Below are 23,980 nucleotides of genomic sequence, written 5' to 3' on the forward strand. Positions count from 1 at the left end.
TACTTTCAAATTTCAATATTGCCTAGAACAACGACAGGCAGGCAGGCAGATCTGAATCGATGGGTAGGGAATTCATCAAGGGATCTAGGGAATTGTTGTACAGATTTCGATGCAGGAATGGGGACACATACATGTTTCTTAGCGGTACCAACTGCGAGAACTCCTTTAGTGGATCTCTCATATGTCAGGATATCAAGGGGTCTGTAGTGGTTCAGTTGCAAACTTATCCTGTCACTTGAAAGGGACACCAGCTGCCGTGATTAATTCGGTATTCGAGTTACTTTCAAATGGGAGTTACTTGATGCTGAATGATAAAGGTTGTTGTGGGATGCTCCCGGGCATCGCATATCTTGTCACTTTAAACTCCAGGGTTACTTGCTGTAAGCAAGTATTGATTCCACCGACCCACACAATCAGGGAGGTGCCGTTATGGCCTTCGTTGAATGTTTCCTTTATACGTTTTGATACTCTGAGCCGAATGAATTCCCAACTTTATACACTCCGTATTCTGAAGCAGTTTTGAAGGGTTTCCGGTGATCCTGTTTCTAATAGCAGGTATCATGATTGTCCTTTTTCTGCTACGCAATGGACGTCCCAGTCACCAAGAAGATGGAACGAATGCTCTTGGAGCACCAATACCGTAATTGCATGGTAATCCATCAGGGCACACCTCGTCTTCGAGAACTGAGCGAGTCTTGGTTCCTGTCATTTAGACCAGTCTGGATCGACTGTATTCTGCCTGTCCTCCGATGCCTGTTCTGCGAACAAGAATGCATGTTGGACCTCTGTCTAACACTTCCGACAATTGCGCAACCGGACGTTGATGATTTACTGGACCCGAGAACGGCCCATGTTCTTCAGTGTCCTCAGCTTATTCCAATGTTGATGTCTGCATTCTTAGAGCCACCACAGGACGCTTCAGCTCCTGTTGGGAAGGATACCGGCTCCTCAACAAATACTCAGGCCTCAGGTGACACTAATGCCTCACCAGCAAAGACTGTGATGAATACGGATGAAAATCTGTGCTCGATTGACCTGATCTGTGAGGTGTTGCAGGGACCGTCGTCTGTGAGTGCAGGCAATAGAGATGTTGCGTCTCCCAGCCAGGACACATAAACGTTTGGCTCATCGTGTGCTGGGAAAATTCTGCCTTTTAAATTTTTTTCTTAAACAAGACACTTTCTGTTTAAGCTGCATGGCTTTCAGGCACTCTATGTTCAACCAATATCTACGAACATAATTTAGATTTCTATTTCCTGCTATACATGTTTTTAAACATTTCTAAAAACATTTCTAAATTTTCAAGGACTATTTTTATAGACTTATTTACGTACTACATTTAGCAATATGTTAGAATTTAGTATGTTGTCAAGTCGGATGAGGAGTGGGTGTTATGTTCATATAGGTACCCCAATATCGGCTCAGGTACTAAATTCACCTTTCACCTACATTGACCTCATATTGCACTACATAACGGTTCTTAGGACTAACCTTTTACCTAGTTGAGGTAATGACTAGAGGACCTGGGGTGTTCTCCGAAAGACCTAAACCTCCTTCATTATGCATGAGGATTCTTGGATTCACAGCTGGACAGCAGGCCGACCATCTCCTGCATAAAAATTGTGTACAAGGGTCATTCCTTCCATCATCCTAGTTCGAAATGGCACAGCGAGGTATATCCCAGGGGGTATCACTTTGTGTATATATACACCATCTCTTGCTAAGGTAGAGAGAGGAGAAAAGGACTTTCATGCCGACACACAGATGCAAGACGCTGAGTCTCCTGCACGCAGACACTCCAGCTCGCAGTGGTCTGACATCCCTTGCGGGTGTCCACCTCGAGACCAGAACAGGTTCCCACAGTCTCTCACCTCAGGTAATGGGGTTTACTTTATCCTAAAGGGATTCTTGGTCTCCACACCTACATACATGCTAGGTACACTCAGGTACATCTAGTTAGGGTCGCATCATAGGAGTACGCTTTTATTACTGTCATGTATTTTATACTTGCCTGTATTTATCGTTTTAGCACTATGGTTGAAATCTACCATCCCTTTACTCTTTTAGTGCGTATAATCATTTATATCTGTTACTGTCTAATGGTTGTTTCAGCACATCTATTTTACACTAGAATGACGCTGGTTCAATAAATGATTATTAAAAAACGTCCCCAACATTTATTCTGTGTATCTCTCTCCGAGACAAAGTGAGCACGAATGAATGAGCAACTAGTAGCACTGTTTCCACAATTCTGAGGGATCAGGGTTGTCATGTTCGATAGTTGCCAAGAACTATTCTCTCCTTGGTAAGATGGATTTCTAGTGGCACTGTGAGCTAGCTGGTATACAGGCTGACATACTCGTTGGGGGTGTCCGGAATCAGTTTGGACACCAAGCCCGCAGTGTATCTTGTCTCAACGCGCAGATCCTGTATAGGTTTATAGGAACTACACAACACTACTTGTGCAGGTGGTACAACCAGTGCTGTAGTCTCACTGGTAGCAATTAAAGTACAGGCCCTGGGTATATGGTACACCACTTTACAAGGGACTTATAAGAAAACTAAATGTTCCAATCATGTATACACCAGTGTCACAATGTTTAGGGGAGAAGCACATGCACTTAAGCACAGGTCAGCAGTGGTAAAGTGCTCAGAATCCTAAGGGCAACAACAAAAAGAGGAGTTAAGCAGGCAAAAAGCTTGGGGGAAGACCGCCCTTAGGATGACAGGTCGAACACTGCCTGTCCACAATGCTCGGCTTGCCTCCCGCACAATGCCAACAGCCTCCAACGACACCCTCCATGCTCTTTGTGGTCAACTCCAACACGAAATGGGTTGCTGGCACAAAGCTTGAGAAGGTAAAGCTTCAGCACGACTAATCTAGGTCTTTATACAACCTGTGCTCCATCGTGGTCGGCCTGAACATTTGACTTTGACCCATACCAGCGTAACCAGATAGCCGCGGTTGTCCCTTTCTGCTTTTAAGTGCTATTTTACACTTTATTCTTTGAAAATTCATAACTCCAGTTCTACTGATTAGAGTTTTGTCATTTTGGACTTGCTTTATTTAATAAATTGTGCCTATATTTCAAACCTGGTGTGGGATCTTTTTGTGTGTTGTTTTCACTGTTACTGTTTGAAGTGTTGCACAAATACTTTACACGTTGCCTCTGAATTATGCCTGACAGTTCTGTGCCAAGCTACTGGGGTTAAGCACAGGTTAATTTGGGGTTTTCTTGTGCCTTACCCTTTCTAGGATTGTGGTTGCTGCTTGACCAGGGCTCACGCCCCAGTCAATGAGTAACCTAATTTATTTCATTGGTGCTCAGTGGTGAGGATCAAGACTTGTGTTTATGCAGTGCCATACAATCATGTGGTGTACACTACCATCCCATATCTAAGATCAATTTGAGTTTAAACTCTTATTGACTCGCTTCTTTTTGTTTTTCATAATTCTTCCCCTGACTGTTATGTCTGAAACCACACCTGCAAAAATTCGAGCTGCCTAACATGGAGTCCTACACTGTGGCCTAGCACACGGAGTTCTGTAAGGAGAGGGTACTTCCAGCCAAGAGCACCACCAGGATGGTGGATCTGCAAAAGGCTGACGAGCCGGGCAGAAGCTAACGAGTCAGTGCTGGGAGCCACAGAAGGGGATGAGATGATGGACGTACAAGGAGAGGGCCACTCTGAGATCCAGCCTTCAGCTGAGGGGGATAACTTGGCCTTTGAAGTGGAGCCCCCTGCCAGGGAAGGGAGCAGTGTCTCTTCCCACAGCTGGTCCACAGAGGAGCTGGCGGCGAAGAGAGAGTAGAGGGAATTCAGGCTGGAGGTGGCCAGGCTCAAGATGGAGGAAAATAAACTGGCCATGGAGGCAGCAAAGGAGAAGGATTTGGCTAAGAGAGCCTTGGACGAAAGGAGAAAGGCCCATGAGCTAAGTCTAAGAGAGCTGCATATCAGAACTAAGCAGGTGGAGTCCAGCAATAATGGTGGCAGCATACCCACAGTGTCTGAAGGGGACAAGAAGGTACGTATACCCAAAGGATCTGGTACCCAACTAGGGGATAACATAGATAAGTGGCTTGCCATATGTGAGGTAGCTCTAAATGTACACAGGCTTCCAGAGGAGCACTGGGGGGTGGCTTGTGGAAATACATGCCTCCTGTGGGAAGGGACACACTGCTTACACTAGAAGTGGAGGACCAAACCAGATATGCCTCCATGAAAAGCAATCCTTGTCATCATGTTTGGAATCAACCCTTAGAAATACCATATCAGGTTCATAGACAGCCAGAAGATGCAAAATCAGTGTTGGGTGGCAGCGGGAGGTACAGGGGAGCATTGTATCCAGCTAGCAGCAGGAGCACTTAGTGCTGGGGATGCACACACTTTGAGGGATTCTTTGAGGGAAACCCAAGAAGAGAAAAGGAATTTTGTCCACAATTTTCCACTAGCGCGTACGTTACATCGGAATACCGAGATAGCACTTTTGGGTTTGGAGCCAGTCCTACATAGCTGCAGCAATCATGACGGATGCAGCAAGTATCGAGGGAAGGCAGAGTGCTGGTCAGTGGCTGTGCTTGAGCTTTGGAGAGGGTAGAGAGCTGCCACAAAGATCTCTTTTCTTTGGAAGGGAGGCAGAGGCGGCAATTGCAAGTACAGAGGTAGCAGCTATGAACAGAGGAGTCACTGAGGAAATTCCTCGAGAAACAGAGGTTGCGGCTTGTGAAGCATTTACTGATTTAACACCTCCTTCAAATGGAGAGGAAGTAAACACTGGAGTAAGGAGTCAAGGGGGACGCGGGGCCTAAGATCGAAAACTTGTCACCTAGGGATTCAAGGGAGAGCGTGGCAGTCCAGGGAAAAAAATCAAGGTATGCACTATGAAGCACCCTTAAAGAATCTTATAAGGCAAGCCCCCAAGGCACTATAAAAATACCATTATGATGCAAACCAGTGGAGGCAGAGAGCACAGGGAAGTTAGAAATCATGCCTAGTCCACCCAAAGCACTGGTTATTGTCAAAAAGCCTGGTTTCAGCGATACGTCTAATCTTGGGAGGCGGAGATACTCAAAAGTGAGGGAATCAGCGCAAAAGTTGAAGATTGCCCCCTCACTTCCAACCTACTTTAAAATACTGCCCAAGACCCCTGTTCTGAGTGAGGGAACCAGAGTCAGTGAGAAGGGAGCCCACGTGGGATCACTGGAGACAGCATCAAATTTAGGAGGATCAGATCAACTCCCTAAGGTAGATAATATGGGTATCAGTCAATTTTTGAGTTGTCATAGCCCTATCAGGTCTCAAGTCCTAATTTATTGAGGTATTTGATGAGGTCAATACAACTATGCAGCAAAACCCGATCTTGCCATCAAGTGAGACCCCCTTCAAGGAGCCCCCCACTGAGGTTATGACAGTGCTCAGGGGGAATGTGAATACCCCAAATTCCATAAAAGAGGTAGAGGCAGAGGCAATTCAGTCCGTAGGAGCCATGATTCATGCCTTCTCTATAGAAATTAGGAATAGATTTGAAGTTTCTGAGGTAAACCAAAAGGAGATCTGAGGAATGTGTGTAAATTTGGAGAAAAGCAAATAGGACGGCCACTCTGGAGGGAGCACTGTATGAGTTGTAATCTGCGGTTGAGACTTGTATGAGGTTTTATCCTGGTCCCCGGCTACATTTCAAAAACTAAATTAGGGAGGTAGAGGAATGGTAATCGACCAAGGGAACTGACGTTACAATGTGAGGGAATTAATCTTGGTCCTCAACCTGGAACAAAGGTTTGAATCTGTTATTTAACCGGACCCTAAAATTGGAGCCCTTGGACAAAGAAGTAAAGGGCCCATCAATCTTGGATAAAGGCAACCACCCACCTTCAAAATTCTAGAGTGATGAGGGGGGTAAAAAAAGCCCAAGTGGTGAACCATGATGTTACTTCTCAATTCCACACTTGGCCCAAGATTAAGTAAAATATACTCCACCCATTGGGGATTTTGAAAAGCGTTAATGTCTTGGCATGGTCAGTGACTGTTCAAGACACATACTACACTTTACAACTGTAAGTTCTCCATTATGAGAGTCAACGAAGAAAAATGTTTCATTCAAGTGGTCACAAGAATCTGAGAGGAGTTTCAAGAAAATCAGACAAGCCATTGAAACTGCTGCTGAAATGACCTACATCAATCCAAAGCTTCATGTAGAGGTTGTTGTTGATGTTAGCCCAGTCGGGTTAGGTGCTATCCTTGCACAGCACAGTGGACACCCAAATGCTTGTAGTCATATTGTAATTAACAACAAGGCACTCCTCTCGCGTCATCTCTGCCGCACTGCTGAATGGGGAACATTTCCCTATCGTATATTCATGTGTTGCACTTTAAACCATATTCTTCATGTGTAAACCAGCGTTAATCCAAACTTTCATGTCCAAACTTAATCAATCACTGCAGAGACAATGTCATGCCACTCCTTGGATTTTTATTTTCAATTTTCAATTTTTCACATTGATACTGCGCGCCCATCCAGGCTTTTCACAGTAGCACGTAATCCAAACAAATGATATGCACGTCTAGGTAAACTCATCTCTCTTTTCCCAATGCATTTCGAGTCTAATATGACTCTTCGTCAGGGGTCACTGCAATAAATTAAAAAACAGCTCAAAAAACGATGAACAACAGACCTGAGTAAGTGTCAAAATATATTTCATCACCCAAAATAAACTCACCCCACCTTATCCTTAACACATGTATATCTAGGTGTCACACTTATATTAACTATAAACCCCTCCGTTTCCCAGCTTCATGTAGAGGTTGTTGTTGATGTTAGCCCAGTCGGGTTAGGTGCTATCCTTGCACAGCACAGTGGACACCCAAATGCTTGTAGTCATATTGTGGCATATACTAGTAGAAGTTTGTCCCATAAAGCATCTGCTTACTCAAATCCTGAAAAAGAAAGTTTAGCCATGTTATGGACTTGTGAACAATTCCATATTTTCATGTACAAAAAGCATTTTACACTTGCAACTGATCATCAAGCTTTACTGACTATCTTTGGCAATCCAAAAGCCAAGATTCCTCCTCGCATTGAACAGTGGGGCTGCGATTACAAGGGTACAATTATACTATTGTGCATCATTCAGGAAAGGATCAAAACCCTGCTGACGACTTTTCAAAAGTGCTTATACAAGGTCAAGATACTCCATCCCAGACGGCTGAAGCCTACATTAATTTCACTGTAAAATCAAATACTCCAGCTGTTATATTGTTAGCCCAGATTATCAATGCCATGAGTCATGATAGTGACATGCTGAAGTTGAAAGATATAATTACACATCAGTCATAGAACCAACACACTTGACCTCTCACCAGTGATGGTCGATATGAAAAATACAAAAACATACAGGATGAACGGTCCATAACTCAGGAAGGAGTAATATTGCAAGGGTTGAGAATCCTGATTACGGAGAATCTGCGACAGAAGAAAATGTAAGTAGCTCAAGAAGGACATTGTGGTATTGTTGCCACCAACAGTGCTCTCTGAGTTTGATTTCCATATTTAGATGAAAGGGCTGAAAAGGAACTTAAGGCCTATTACCTATGCAACTGCCTTTCTACGAATATTACTCAACCTACTCTTAACATGTCAGAACTCCCTAAACATGCATGGGAGAAAATATCCATAGATTTCTTTGGTCCACTAGATAACGGACATCATCTGATGGTAATTGTGGACGGGTACTGACGTTTTTCAATAATAGAAGATCTCTCATCCACTACTCATGAATGAGTCATTGTGAGACTAGATGGCATCTTAGCAACATGGGGTATTCCAGCCACTTTGAAGTCTAATAAGGGTCCACCATTTAACAGTTGAGACTTCAAGGAGTTCCTGGAGCATCTGAACATAACGCATCAGAAGAATAAGGCTTTGTGACTGCAGGCCAACAAACTCGTTGAGAGCTTTATGAGTACGCTAACAAAAGCAGTCCAGCATTCAACTCTTGAGAGGCTCAATTTAAAAACTGTTTTGGATTCTAGCCTACAAGCCTGTCGTTCAACACCTCACTCAACCAGACGCAAAAGTACTGCAACTTTGATGTTCGAGAGAGCAATGACAACCATGTTACCTCAATGGACCAGTAAAAGTGAAGGAAATAAAAACTCAACTTATACAAAGAACTTGGCTAACTAGTAGAAAATTAAAGCCTATGTAAACAAGAGGCGACATGCAAAGAACATCAAGTTTAAGAGAGGAGATCTAGTGATGGTCTGACGAAAGCAAAGGAGGAAATGTGATGCTCCATATGATGCTGAACCTTTCCAGGTAGTGTCCAACAAGGGACACATGGTGAGTGCCCATCGTCCTGGTAAGTCTGTTAACAGAGACTCTTCTTACTTTCAGCATTTGATTCATTAGTCTTTAGATTGAGATGGTGAAGGAAAGACTGAACCTGAAAACTCAGTGACTGCGGTTACCTCTTCACCATCTTCGAAAATCTCTGACACTGAAGACGACAGTTCTCGGTAACTAGATAAGGTCAAATAATTAAAGCGGCAAGAAGTTTGATTGAAGAGACGTAGTTGTATATATAAACATATATAAAAATAACACAACAAAATAGGCACAAATACCTGATTCCGCTCTCGTTTGTTTGCAGCTGAAGAAAACGAGGAATCGTCATATATATATATATTCACTTAAAAAACCATAGGTTTCACACATGTTATAGTTAGCTGTACATTTCACTCGTAAAAAACCAATGAAATTCCACGTTATAGTTAGATCAGGTAACTATAACTTGGGCGCCCACAATAAACTGCTGATGACGTCACATATTACATCACTCATGACATGGTCAGTGACATCACTCACCACATCAATGATGACATCTGAAATGACACATTGTGGATTGCGGTCGCGCAAGTTATAGTTACCTGATCTAACTATAACGTGGAATTTCATTGGTTTTTTACGAGTGAAATGTACAGCTAACTATAACATGTGTGAAAGCTATGGTTTTTTAAGTGAATTTGCAAGGTTTTTTAAATGCTAATTCCTAACTATAACGTGTGTGAAACCTATGGTTTTTTCAGTGAATTTGTACGGTTTTTTAAATGCTAAGTTATGTATTTATTTTTTATTTTTTTTTCTGGTTTTTCACCGTGCGCACACCCTGCGCGCACGGTGCGCTTCACACACCGTGCGCGCGCTGTGGGCACTCGGTGCGCTTCGCGCACCGAGCGCCCACGTTGCGCAGTTCATACCGTGCGCGCCTCGCCTTTTTTTACACAGTAACAATTTTTTTTTTTCCCTTGCGGGTCCTTCAATTTATTTAATAAATGTGATTGTTATTTAGTTTTTTTTTTTTTTTTTTTTTTTGCCGTGCGCGTACGGTAAGCTTACCGTACGCGCACTCCGCGATTTTTTTTGTAAATTATTAAATGTATTTTTCGTACTTTTTGGTCCTTCGTGGACCCCCTGACAAACGCTAGGGGGTCTGCAACTCTCTCCGTTGCCCCCTTTTCACGTTATCCACCTTTGTTTTTCAGTGCGAGAGACAGAAAATGGCGGCCGACACTTTCTCATTTCGACCGATTTGAATGTTTACAGTCATGTAACCACCAATCAGAATTGAGCTCGCGCACGGCACCGTAAGCGCACGGAGCGCGCTTACAGATATATATATTGATTTAAATGCTATTTTCTCAGGACCTACTGAACAGATTTACACCAGACCTGCAAAAGGCACATCTCTGACCTGAGGACTACCTCTCTGCCAAATTTCAAGTAATTCTGTTCAGCCGTTCGGGCTGTAGCTCGGACTAAAGGTCCTATGGGAAAATGCATGGGGAAAACGCGTTTTGGGACCCCCCTTTTTTCTCAGCCCCCGCTTGACGAATCCCCCCGAGACTTTCAGGGTAGGAGCGGAGCGGAGCGCCCCACCTATTTTGAAAATTTCGCGAGGATTCGTCAACCGGCGCCAAAGTTATTCCAAATAGAATGTTGCGGATTTCCTATGGAAACACGGTCCTAACTATAACTATCTACTGGCGACCGCCAGTAGATAATATATATATATATATATATATATATATATATATATAACCAAAGTCCACAAATATCGGTACAGAAATTCGGGCTGTCGTGGGCGGTCCGAGATAGGATAACGATAATCCTAGTAATATATTCCAAAACTCTTCACCCATCCAGGAAACTCGGACACTCCAAATGCTGCAAATAATTTTATTCAGCAGGGTAAAAAACGACGTGTTTCAGCTTTATGCCTTGTTCATATATTTATATTTATATATAAATTAAAAGTTTTATTTAACAGAGGGGGAGATGTAGTATCTTTGGAGTTTTATGACGTAACCTATTTGGATCCTAACAGACTCCGTAGAGCTGTGATGTAGGTGTCAGAACGTAATGCAATGAAAGCTTGCCTTAGAATGTTAATTTGGCAGTTACACACAGACGAATAAAGACATGTAATATTAAGCATCACGTGGAGCATAGTCATTGGTGGGTACACAAGCTGGGGAGGACTCTACACTATTTATTACCATTTTTATGGGAATGGGCCATAATTTAAGAGAGGCTAAGTCTCGAGGAGTGATGATGCTCTTTCACTCCTCAGCAATGGGTATAAATAGAATATCATACTCTGCCCATCTGCATAAACAGTATATGCCATGGCATTTCTTCCATGTGAACATGTATTAATAAAGTACTCGACTGAAACCAGGATCCAAAGAATAAAATTTGGGCAGTATGGTGCAATCAAATCAAAAGAGACCACATGACCATTAAAAGAGTTATTTTCCTGTCTAAAGTAATTGTTACATGTAATCGATGAAGCTGTAAAAAGAATGTTTCTAATGTCAATGTTGCTGTACTGTGGTAAAAACTTTAATTTGAACTTTCCACTGTAATCACAAATGTATAAATGTGCATTTCTTCGTATGTTTGTCCTGAATAATGTATTATTGGGCCACATTCACCTGGGCACCTGTGTTGGCTGTGCGCGTCACCTGGGCCTAGGCAAGGCCTTGTAGCTAACTCCTTGGGCCACCCGAGGTGGATCAGTCTGGTCAGGCCTTTTATCAGGCCCTTTACCGAACCCGCCCTAGGCTGAAAACCATGTGCAGCGGGGTTTAGCCACAGCAGTAGGTAGGTCGAAGATCCTTATCACATTTTATCCTCCCTTACTGGTACACCTTTCACCTAAAAAAATAGAGGCTGTCCTACTTGGGGTCCACACCTATGTTCTCAATGTTTTGTATTAAAATAAGTGGCAAGTACATAACATTACCTCTCAGACGATTAGCTAATTCTGTTGGAGGTCGTTTTTCACGTTTAGATTGCAGAGGCATAATTGACTGGAAAGGATATACTGATTGGAGGATAATACTTTCATGTAAATGACATCCGGTTATTTCTTTGCTGAATGAAGATATCTATATATTGTTATGAATAGTCTTTAATGTCACTTTCTTATCTTATTTTGTAGCACAGTACTTAGAATAAACCTGTTTATACATTATATGAAAACAGTATTCCTTCACCAACTACAGTGCCACTTGAGAGACTTTGTGATTTCCCTTTGAAAGCTAATTTCTATTTTCTTAGCTTGTGCCTTGTAATTTGTACACTGGACACATATACAATCTCTGTTGGAAATTTCTGCGAACTGGCAGTAAGTTAGGCTATATGTTTTTTGTACTTGTATTTCATGTTTCTGAAATTAACTGATTTGTAAACAAACATATAAATGGAATTTTTGCTTCCTCTTCTCTTTCAAAATATGTGTATGGAATGTCATTAGTCACTATAATCATTTCTGAAAATGTCCATAATAAGAAACGAGAATTCAACAGCTTGTGATCAAGAACAGGACTCTTTCCATAACACAGCTATTGTACTGGATTAGGCATTTGTGTACGATGGACGGCTAACGTCAAAATATAGTGTAATTTACTGTTACATACTTGTGGTGGTGGACAAACTAAAGAGTACATTTGCAAATAAGACAGCTTGCAAATAAGACAGTTTGCAGACTTCTCATTGACTTTTTGGTGAACATTTTACATTTTTGTTTCAAAGGCGCTGCAGAGTACGGATTCAGAGTCTTAATTTGTTTATACGCTCTTTTTTGATGTTGCAGAGGATAGATACCACAATTCCCTTGGTATATTTGTCGAGGGGGACTCACGCCTACCAAATTTTCAGGAATGTGCTCTGTTTCTTTCCTTGGTAATAAATGCTACTTTCTAATCGATTTACTTTTTGCAGTTGACATCTGCCTCCATCTATGTTTACAGTTAAAATTACATCTTGTTTCAAATTATATCTCATAAAAAAGCTTTGGTGATGGAGGTGTGCTTCCACTTTCCTGTAAAGATTTGTTTTTTCAAATGTTAACTTTTTTCTTTGTTTTTGCTGAGCTTCACTTTCGACATTCTATTTCTGTTGATGTTCCGAATTCTTATGTTTCATTTTCTGCAATATGTTCAATAAGGTCGGCATCTGTGTGTTTACAATATTATTATTATTTTCTTGTTTTTTTCTGTCTGAATATTGGACTTCTTCTATATTTTAAGATACATTTCTCCTCGTCTGTTTTTGTTTCTGTCTAGTATGCGTTGTATTTGTTTTCTTTCTTTTCCTTAAGACTTTGGATCATATTTTCAGTTGGTAAATGTGAGATGGGAGCAGGTGCTGGGTGGAGGTGAGGTTGAGAATATGGGAATCTAAATCAGGCCCTTAGTGCACAATTCTTCTTTCCAAATTTTAAAAGCATATACCAATATGTTTTAAGTATGTACACGTATTTTGGCTTCAACTTACAACCATGTTAACACTATCTAACATACACTGTAAATGATGTTGCCCTGAGAATACTAATTAGACAGGAAGTGCAATCATGATTCAAACAAAATAGACAAAGAGATAAAGTGACTTCTGAAAGACTGAGAAAGAGAGAGGGGATTTAGGGGACAAGGAGAGCGAGTGAGAAACAGAAACTGAGGATTAGAAAGAAAGAGTTGGAAAAACAGAAATGTATGGAAACTGATGGAAAGCAGGAAAGAAGGAAAAGGAGGACACATGAAAACGGTGAGACAGAAATATTTGCACCTACACTCACATATGTCTTAATACTGTTTCTTCAACCCCACACACACATCACTCACCGGCGTTGGAATAAAAGATCTCCGCTAGGAAGGCCCTATTAGGTGCCTGATCGGGCATTGCACTTGCCGGCCCGATAAGGAGCAAAGACCCGGTGATGAAGCAAGACACCCGCTTGTTGGGTGTGTGAGGGTCTTCTTTTCCAAATAAGGAGTAACCTTTACTCCTGCTTCTCACTATAGTTTCCTGTCACCACTGTGCGACCCACTTGTTATTCTGTCACACCTTGCGTTAACACTAGGAACTGCATAACTTCTGTTTTCACTATTGCTAGGGCATGTATGCTGGACCTTGATAACGATAAAATTTATTGTTATTTTTTCAAGCCCTCTTCTCCCTCGATTTGTTTAATATTGATTGTGCGGGTGATCCCCGCGGGATTATCAGGATACCAAGTAGTTAGACAGTGTCTCCTTGGACCATTGACCCTGAGAATTTGTCAAATTTTGACTTATTCCTATTTGTACCTATTTATGTACTCCGTATAACATACAACATAACCAACCCCCCCACAAACCCCCCCCCCCCTCTCCTTCTATGGAGGACTTCCAAGGACTAAGCTTTGATGATGAAGCAGCAGCAGCAATACTCAGAACACCTTCACTGCTGTCCGCTGATGGCTCTGTGGCCTCTGGGAGCCACGGAGAAGATTGGACGTCCCTAAGTAACCTGAAACATGAGTGGCTTAAAGTGACACTCCATGGGGCCATGATGACTGAATATTTAAGAGCAAATATAGCACCCAACGGGCTTATCGTGAATAACTTTCCTCGGTTATTCCTAGAGGATGCTCTATTCAAAAAAGAGTGGTCCCTGGTAGCATGGAAATGCACCAGGGACTGGCTCATTCTCATTATTAACACCGCAAAGAGAATAGCGGATGCCTTGCTTATCAAGATCCAGACAGCGGAGGGTGCTATTAAGGTCATCATTCAAACCACTACATACAAAACCAAGCTAGCAGAAATTAATGCTGAACTTGCAGAGAATAGGGAGTACCTGATGAAGCAAAAGATATCCAAGCTTCAAAAAGATATCAAGAAGTTTTCTGCTGAAAAGGTTTACCCCTATCTCCGAGCAGATTATACCTCAACAGTCACAGGGTATTCGTCAGATGAAGGTTCAGGACCCTCTAGACGGAATTCCTCAACAAACAGTGATTCTAGTACAGGGAGTTGGAACGGCAACAATAGGAAAGCTAGACCATTCCAGGCACCGAGATTTCCGGCATTTAACATACCCCCATACCAGGTACCACCTATGTGGCAATATCCCATGTACCATCAAGGCCCTCCACCACCATTTTTTCCACCTGGCATGCAACAACCTTTTCCTTCTGGTATGCAACAACCTTTTTTAGACAGAGGCTGGGGCAGAGGAAGAGGGCGCAGAAGAGGGCGACAACAACAAAAAAAGAGTCCAGTGGCAGGAACTCCCTCCCAGGACAATGGAAACCAGGAGTCAAACCAGGGACATGAGAGATTGATTGTCAATCTCTCCTCCCGAATAATCACTCCTGTGGAAGAATTAGTACTCCAAAAAGGACTGGGCTATGTTCCTACACCTAAAATTGATAGGTTTCGAGATACTTGCGAGGTTCAGAACCTTTTCCGCAAAGTGAGACTTCAAGCTTTCTTCCAGGATAGCCCCCCGCCAACCAATGATGATTCAGGGCTCCATAGACCATCGACATTCACACCCACTCGCAGCATGGTCCCTCCTGAAGTACTAACTTTTGAACAGGCTGTCCTCAAGGACTTGAACACTGATACCAAGTGCGTCCCCTTCAACAACCTGTCCAATATTGAGTCATTGGCCATTAAAACCTTGGCCAACGATAAATCTATCGTTATCAAACAAGCGGACAAAGGGGGAGCCACTGTTATTTGGTCCTCAGATGAATATGACATTGAATGTCGGAGGCAACTCAACAATACTAGATACTATGTCCCTATCAAAGATGATCCTACCCCCAGGTTGACTAGGACCATTTGTGCTATGGTCTCGACTGCTGAACTAGAAGGGTGGATTTCGAAAAAGGAGGCCATTTTTCTGACAGCAAAAGAACCAGTGACCCCCTTTTTCTACTGTCTCCCCAAAATACACAAAGGGACTACACCGGTGCCCGGCCGACCCATTGTGTCAGGCATAGGGTCCATCCTGGAACCGCTGTCACAATTTGTTGAATATTTCATTCAACCCTTAGTGACCAGGACACCTTCTTACATTCGCGACACGACCGATGTCTTGCGCCTTCTTGAGGGGTTTCAGAACCCACAGGAAATAGACCTTTTGGTGACTCTTGACGTTGAGTCGCTTTACACAAATATTCCTCAACAAGCGACTCTTGAGGTCATTGAGGATGCCTTGATGAACAGCGATCATTCATTTCACACTCCTGTGCCATTCATCATGGAGTGTGCCAGTCTTGCCCTCACTCAAAATTTCTTTGAATATAATACCCAGTTATATCATCAAATCCAGGGGACTTCCATGGGCAGTACATTCGCGCCGAGCCTAGCATGTATGTACATGTCGGCCTTCGAAGCTAGGGACATACACCACTCCTCCAACCCCTACGCCGCGAATGTACTGCTCTGGAAAAGGTTCATTGATGATATCCTTATCCTTTGGAAAGGAGAATACACCGAGTGCATAGCATTTTGCACCTGGATGAACACATTGAACCCTTATTTGCGATTCTCACATACCATTTCTGACTCAGAAGTTCCCTTCTTGGACCTTTGTATCCGCCTCAATGACAATAAGGTCACCACGAGTCTTTACCGCAAACCCACCGACAGGAATAGCCTACTCCTCTTTAGCAGCTTTCATCCAAAAGCATTGAGGGAAAATCTGCCATTTGGGCAATTCTTGCGCATCAGGAGAAATTGCAGTTCTGTGACGGATTACCAGAAAGAATCAGGTATGCTCATGGAAGATCTACTTAAACGAGACTATCCTCGCCATGTGGTAGCAAAGGCTCGCAAACGAGCCAGAAACAACAACAGGGAGAGCTTGTTGGACATTAACATCAAGGCACCTGATAAGTCCATCACATGTGTCACTACCTTCACCCCGGACTCCAACAGGATCAAATCCATCATTAAAAAACACTGGGGTATTCTTAACACCGGCGATCTGGATTTACAGACCCCCAGATTTGCATTTAAGCGCACGAGCAACCTTAAGGATCTACTGATCCATACTAGACCTAGGAAACCGATCCACAGTTCGCAAAGAATGCTATGGGATCTTCCCCCAGTCAAAGGGCACTATCCCTGTGGGTCATGCTCCATGTGTGCCCAAACTCTCACCAGCAAAGAAGTGACATTGCCTAACGGTCTTACATGGAACATTTCCAAACACACAAACTGTAACTCTTCGAACTGTGTTTACATGATGCAATGCCCATGTGGCCTTCCCTATATAGGCATGACGACGCGCCCAGTGAAGACTCGTATGTTAGAACATAAGAGTAGCTTCCGATGCGCCAAAACCAATACTAAAATGACTACCCATTATCATCTTGAACGTCATCCTCCAAACTCTTTTAAATGGATTGTCCTTGAATCACACCCTCAAATGTCAAAGAGAAGCCTCTTCAGACTTGAACAACGTTGGGTCCTGAGATTGGCCGCGGACACTACGGGCCTTAATGAGGACATTCCGTGGAGTATGCTGACCTGATCTCACCAGTTCTCTTTCCTCGAGTTACTACTTCCTCTTGACTGTCACTCTCATAAAATAATACCTTCATTTTTGCCAGTAACTAAGAGTATCATGGTGTATGATGGGTCACTGTTATTATGAACCCTCATAAAACAATACCTTCATTTGTGCCAGTAAATAAGAGTATCCTGGTATATGATGGGACACTGTTAATATGAACTCCTCAGCTGCTTCATATAATTTCCCAGCGGGCCACTCTGACCCCTATGGAGTTCTTTTCTTAACCCGAGTGCCTCCTACACTTTGCCACATTAGTGGTGCTGGTGTGCGCCGTCTATTATTGACGGTGGTTTGCCTTCGTGCGTTGTCATATTGCCATGACAACGAGCAGGACGCGCAGCCCCGTACGTTCTTTTGCTGTTAGCGTTCTAGCTAACCCGGCGTCAGCACGCTCCCGTCTGACTCCGGCCTCTCGCGTGAGCTTGCCGGTGGGGGGTGTTATACGGGCAAGGCGCGTTTAGACACCACCAGTCTACAGCGGCTGGCGCGTCACTAGGTGGACGGCGTGTATCGAGTAAACAGAACAGTGAGTACTGAACTACTGACCCTGTGAGCATCGTCTTTGACGGTTACGCTTCCAATTTTTCATCCTGTTTTGTATGGTCTCTGCGAGCGCATTCAATTTACAATTAGCGCACCACGCTGACCACACGAATTCCATGAGCAGACCCACTTCCTCGTGTTCCCTCGATCACGGGCGTGTTCATCCATTATAGCTCGCACAATGTTGTGAACTGGCTTGTTTAATTAGTGATTTTACTATTCCTCCTCGCTTCACACTCGGTAATTTGGCAGCCTCAGTGCCATAGCTCCCCCTGATGGTGTCGAAGCGGTCACCACGGAGTCAATTGCCACGTGTTATTCGAGTAGCAAAGCTTGGAGTGTCACTGGTATTTCCGCTCCACGGACTACTCCCAATGATGTTGGATACAATTGCTCTACTACCTGTGATTGTTCTATTTATATTCTTTGTTTCCCTCATCCCAGGACACTATAATTTAGTGTGTACTCCTCCCAGCCTTATATACAACACAACCAAGGAGGGTGAGTTCCTTTGGATGAATTATCTATCATAATTTGGTTTATCTAACATAAATTGATGGGTTTTGGCATCAGTTATTGGATATTGTGCCTCTTTTATATACTTGCGTTTGGTTTCTTTACAAGTCCTCCATACATTGCTCACCATCTTTGCATGCCACGGTTGGCTTGACACCACTATTTGTCCTAAGTAACCGTAGCTGCAATGCATACGTTGTTTTAACTTTATTTGTTGTTTATGCTTTTTTATTTGTTCTTTCCCCGCAGGTGTGCTTTTTAACTACGGTACCACACTTTTTTAGGGTGCTGTATGCGTGCTCACTACTCAGTCTCTTATAGACATTGGGCACCACCAAAGAGGTGTAGGTAGCCGCATTAATTCCCTGGTCCTGATGAATTGCCGTTTATTATATACAAAGGCAAGAAACATGTTGACCTCTTGATCACGTCAGCACATACACTCACTTAACTATTGGTGTTACATGTGCAGACTGTATATATTTTTTAACCAGGATGGTGACCACACTGTATTAAAATTATTTAGTGGATCACCTACCCCTGTTTTAATCACTTTAACTCCATTTGCACCTACACTCACATATGTCTTAATACTGTTTCTTCAACCCCACACACACATCACTCACCGGCGTTGGAATAAAAGATCTCCGCTAGGAAGGCCCTATTAGGTGCCTGATCGGGCATTGCACTTGCCGGCCCGATAAGGAGCAAAGACCCGGTGATGAAGCAAGACACCCGCTTGTTGGGTGTGTGAGGGTCTTCTTTTCCAAATAAGGAGTAACCTTTACTCCTGCTTCTCACTATAGTTTCCTGTCACCACTGTGCGACCCACTTGTTATTCTGTCACACCTTGCGTTAACACTAGGAACTGCATACCTTCTGTTTTCACTATTGCTAGGGCATGTATGCTGAACCTTGATAACGATAAAATTTATTGTTATTTTTTCAAGCCCTCTTCTCCCTCGATTTGTTTAATACAGAAATATTATAGACAGAAAGAGAAATGAAGAGTGGGAAGAAAAGACGCTAAAAATAAGTGTGAGAAAGAAAAATTGGAAAGATGGGACAGAAAGAAACAAAGAAAGACAGAGACATACAGTATTGCAAATACAGTTAAGCACAACATAGACAGTGGGTATATAGAGAGGCTGAAAGACAAGCAACGTAAAAAGCACAAAAGAAGTTAATATACAGTCAGTGCTTGAAATGGAAAAATAGAAGTGCAGGTACTCTGTACCAGAATACCTGCTTGTTTCTGAGAAGTGCCGGTACTCTCCAATTAAAAGTATAGCATTTCTCTTGAGAAGTGCCGGTACTCTCCCTCTTAAAATAAAAAAGTGCTGGTACTCCGTACCGGACAGTACCGGCCCATTTAAAGCACTGTATACAGATTGAAACAGGGACCAACCTGGCGAAGAAATTTGCATTCTGTCATTTATTCAATCTGATGATGTGCACGACTGGACTTTTTCTGTTGCTCCCTATCATTCTGCAAAGTGTGCATCACACAGACAGGAAAAGGACATCAGAAACTGGGGTAAAGCTCGAGGAGCTCAGCAGCTAGGTGACTATGCACCACTACCAGTACCACTACCATGCAGGCAGAGTCTTCCTCTGCTGCAGGGAGGACTTTGCCTCCTTGTAGATACTCACAGGTGTCTACCAAATATTTCTGGAAAGCTGGAACAGTGGAGCAGGTGGTTATCCTGCCTGAGAAGAACTCATCGGGTCCAGTGATCAGGCAATGACTACACCACAGCATGAACTCACCTCTCCCATCTCTCTGTCTGCCATAAGCAAAGCCCACCTATATAAAGAGCAGCAGTCAAGGGTACTTAGACATCCCTGATCCAACTTGTGTCTCCCAACCCCATCCCATCCTTCCTTCTCTCTGAAGCTGGTCCAGGAGTTGTTGAGGCAGTTAGTGTCTAGACAAAATGCCAACATGCATGTGACTAAGAGGGCTTACTGAGCTATACAGTGTGCAGACTGTCTAGCACAGAAAGATAACATTAATCTTCTTTTCTGATGCCATGTTGTCTTACAAACCCCTATTCATCTTCACCCACATGTATTTGCAAGTCTCATACATTCTACAATTTTGTCCTAGTCACGATATGTGATTTACCTCAGAAGGAGTCTGGTATTGCTGTTCCTGTTGAAAAGCACATGCCCACTTAGGCGATCCTGGTAATAGCCTCCTTGGGCAAAAAGATGGAAGCCCTCAAACCTCACTCCCCAAACCAGAACAGTCCAGAAACAAATATCTAGGATGTGGGGTGACTTTACTTTGAGTCGTATTCCCCTTTTTTTTAATCAACTCTGAATTTGGAGTGATATGTGGCCAAGATTTTGTGGGTTGGTGCTGAAGCCTGAGGCCATCTATGCCCCTGGCTACACAGTTTAGGGCCAAGAGTGGACTATGGATTTAGTTTGGTGCTAGGAGTAGGTGGGCGGTTGGTGGCCCGAGATAGGTGTTGTCCATCAGATTTTCCACAGGCATGAGTAGGAGCTGATGGAGAGACTGGTGGGTTACAGGGCAGGACCCAAATGAGCTGCAATAGCTAACTTGTGCCCCCTGGTGTTCTTGTCCCTCGCTATTGAAATATATTTCCAGTGTGCCTCTAATGTGTGCTGAAAGAGTTGGTAATGGTTCGGCTATAGCTGGTTATAGCTCCCTATGGCACAGAAGTGGTTTTGCAAGGAGTCACTTAGGTAGGTGGTCATGCAGCACATGGACTCTTCCATGTTGAAGATAAAATGTCACAGTGAATACTGGTAGGACAATAATTACCCCCACCCTTCCAAAGAAAGGCCTTTGCTTAAGCCAAACTACCACACATGCAAGAGTATCTCACTCAGACATTTGATTAGAAAGAAAATGGATGCCACTGGAGAGCTACATTGTGAATGTAGGACTGAGGAGGCCCATTGCTTGGAGGAATCCTTTTATGTGCAATGCGATTAAGAATATTGACATTGTGCCTATGCAGGAGAGCTTCCCAGGAAATTCTACAGGGGTATTTTCGGGGCATATTTTGAGGCTAGAAGAGTTCTACGTAACTGAGACAAGCATTTGTTGCTTAAATTCTTGTACCAGGGCACATGCAATCTGATACAAGGTAATGTGATAATGTGGTCAACCTGCACAGGGACAGGGGGCACTAGAGAGCCCATTGCAAGATGGACACACCCTAGTGCACCTCTGCCAGCCGGGTAACAAAATCTTCCAAATATTCTGCCATCTCTTAGCCCTGACAATGGGCAATACAGAAAGCACATCAGGCCAGCTGAAAAACCTGTGGGTCACGTTTTGAGCACTGATGTGACAGTCCTGAACAGAGACTGGGGCCTGCGGCAGTCAGATGTATGGGCCACTTGAAGCCGGTGTGCTCCCTGGAAGGTGTGGCAGAGAACAGCAAGTGTCCATGAGGGGTGCCAGTGGCCCTGTCGCAGTGGATGTCAAGGCACTGCTGTCACAGCTAAGAGCTGTGGTGTTGTCGCAGCGAGGTGAGAACAGAAGGTAGCAGCCGGAGAGCTGCAAGAAAGATCTGCCAGAAAGTTCAGGCTGCGGTGGTGCTGAGCGGCCCATCAGCAGCAAGTGGATCATTCGAGGAGTGCAGCTGCAGAGGGGGAGCAGGAGAGCGGCATGAACTAAAAGGAGGCCTGGCCCTGTGGTTGGTGGTTAGAGTGGAGACCCTGTGGCGTTCTGGCCTGCACTGTGGGGAGCGTAGATCAGTGGTGGCTCCTCTCATAAGGCGGAGTAGCGTTGCCCCACTGCTTTGAGCAGTGTAAATAAAGGTAAAATAAAATGATAATAACTCAATGTTACTATCATTGTATTTTATCCTGCTGCAGCAGCTTTGCGGGCAGGGTGGGTCTCCTCTGCTGACAGAGGAGCGGGGAGGGGTAGTGGGCACTCTGCAAGTGCACATGAAAGTTTGTCCGGCTGTCATGGGTTTGGGCAAACAGTCATGGCTCTTTGCATGTTCTCCATCCAGGCTGCATTACAGCCTGGGTGGAGAACATGCCCAGGCTCCCGTCTGAGCCCTGTACCCCGGCGCACTTACATTGCAGCGTTGTGATTGGCTTAGGGAAGCCTGGGTGCTTCCTGTTGCGACCAGAGGGGAGGAACGATGAGTGTTTACCCTCAGCCCCTCCACCCCGATCCGTACCAGCAGCCACTGGAGTAGAGGGCTTAGTGCTGGAGGGATGAGGTGCAACAGCTGTGCTGTTTTCAGTCACTGGAGCTACATTAATTACTGAGCGCGGGTACAAATACTAACAAGATGCATCTGCGCTAAGCTCAGAGGCCAAATAAACATCTGATACCATCAAGGTAGGGGACCTTGTGGACAGTAGCGTGCAATTGCACAAGTAGACTGCTGCCAGGCCTTATACCGCTCAGTGGGGCCTTCATGAGAAAGTGGGCAAGTGGGTGCTGATTCAACCACATCTCTCTTTTATTATACAGTTAAGTAAAACCGTAACGTACAAACATCACATTGAAACTTAATTAAAACAGGGATTACAAATTAAAAACACATTATAAAAGCAAGCAGTACAAGATAAGTGGCAATTCCAAAGCAGCATTTCTGGTTGATGGCAAGAATGTCAAAATTGGCCGTTTAGCGCCAGAAGAAAAGTGTGGAGTGCAAAAGGCAATAACAAAATGTCCCAAGGTTTATTGCAGATGCCGATGCCTAGCTTTCAGCAAAGTCCATTTGTACAATAGAAATATAATAAGGAACTTGAAATTGCTTCAACAGCTCTTACTGAGCTATCTTTGTAAGTGCATTGTTAGACCCTGCAAGGTGATCCAGTTTGACCCCCTGAAGCCTGGCTCATGTTCTTTGTCTATTTCTTGGTGCGGAGCTGTGTGCACTGCGCTTAAAATAATGTTAATAAACTTCCCAGCCCTTGCTAGAACTTGATCGGAATTGTTGCTGAAGCACAAACCAGAAGCTTCCCTGCAATGCCTCAGTGACTTGTCCCGCTAGACTGGGAACAATAGTCGATGACGGTCGTTAGCAAGGTGAGGACAACAGCAGAGCAGATATAGCCAGGACTCATGTGGATGATTACAAAGCCTACACGTTAACTGTCCTTTCCTCCGAGCCCGAAGCAGACTAAAGTTATGAATTGGAAGGGCTAGCAGCCTCATATAAATACATTTGTTGCGAGTCTGTGGTTGAAGGAAGTAATTAAAGTATGGTTGGGGTTTCCCCTTGATATACAAGGTGTCCAGAGCTGTGAAGAGTGTTTTTTTAGAAACCCGTGCAATGTCTCTCTCAAATGACACTAGGGTAATTTGGCTTTTTATTGTTTTTTTCCACGTTATAGAGGAATGGTTGGTTTAGACAGGTTTGTGGTTTCAATCTTCAGTGTGGAGATGGCCAAATGCAGCTGTCTATACCAGGGGGAGAGTATGTCCATGAATATATATTGAAGTTGTTCTTTCAGGGATTGAGCTGAGGAGGGCAGAGTATAGATGTAAAATGTCATTAAGTCGCCTAAGCAGTGAAGGTCTGCACTTGCCAGGCCCAGATTCAACCACATCAGTATCAATATCAGCAAGTGCCAGCATACCAATACCCTCCAATGGCATTGGTGTGAGTATCTCCCCCTTTTTGCAATGTCCTGATAAGAGATGCAAGATAGCTTCTCCACATATGTCTGCACTATCGTATATTCAGAAAAGTGTGCAATGCCCAATAGTAGATGTATTTTAATGTGTGAACTTTTCTGAAAACGCATTTAGCTTTGTGAACTGAACCAAACTATTATATTTTGATTCCTATGGCTGTAGTTACTGGCTGTGCTCCCGCCCTCCTGTCACTAATATTTATAGAACCTGGAAGGTAGGAACAGCAGCCAGCAGGGTCAGTCAGAAGGACTAAAACTGCAAAGTAAAGCATGAACTGGGAACCAATATACATCACTCTGCACTTCATTTTGTTGGCAAGGCCCTTTTCTAGACCCCGGGTGGGTATCTCTATATGTGTG

This window comes from Triturus cristatus, chromosome 12 (genome assembly GCF_964204655.1).
Source record: "Triturus cristatus chromosome 12, aTriCri1.1, whole genome shotgun sequence".
Lineage (NCBI taxonomy): Eukaryota > Metazoa > Chordata > Amphibia > Caudata > Salamandridae > Triturus > Triturus cristatus.